This window comes from Octopus bimaculoides, chromosome 4 (assembly GCF_001194135.2).
Source record: "Octopus bimaculoides isolate UCB-OBI-ISO-001 chromosome 4, ASM119413v2, whole genome shotgun sequence".
NCBI lineage: Eukaryota > Metazoa > Mollusca > Cephalopoda > Octopoda > Octopodidae > Octopus > Octopus bimaculoides.
The window spans coordinates 78,863,701-78,864,602 of NC_068984.1; positions in this window are offsets into that span (position 1 = coordinate 78,863,701).

Genomic DNA, 902 nt, shown 5'->3' on the forward strand with positions numbered 1-902 from the left:
ATATATATACACATACATATATATATACATATACATAATACATGCATATACATATATATGTGTGTGTTTGTGTGTCGCCAGAGACTGCTTACCTATCCATGTTAACTAAACAATAAAATTGTAAACGGTTTGGAGAAATAACTTATACGTTACCTTTAGAAATCAGATTTGTAGATTGAACAAAGCGGCAATAATTTAAATACGCATGCATAAACACATCGATACTCACGCCCATTCCCATTCAAGCACACATACAAGTATCTATATGTTGTGTATATAGACATGCATATATATATATATATATATATATACACACACATACATATATATATATATGTATATATATATTCATATATATACATATATATGTATGTATATATGTGTGGATATGTGTATATGTGTACAAATACACACAGATATATATATATATATTGATGTTTCACATTGGAATAGCCATAGTAATAACCTGGTTTTAGAACTCAATATACATGTCTTTCAGAATAAAAAGTTAGTTGAGTACATAACGGAAATATGAAGCAAAATCAATTCCAAAGGAACAGGGAATTATACAATGGACACCATTGACCTACACCTGTTTCTGCTATATAAATGCAGCGCGCTCAGAGCTAAGTATTTGGGACTCTCTAATAGGCTCCTCGGAACTCCGAGAAAGCTATAAGCGGATGCAAGCTGTGCGTGCACTGCATCTTTTAGCAGAAACAGCTGTAAGCTAAAAATGTTCATAATTTCCTGTTCTTTTGTTATTCATTTACAAAAATACACACACATGCACACACACATATACAAAAAGACACAGGTATATCTACACACACACACACACACACACACACACACACACATATATATATATATATATATATATATATATATATATATATATA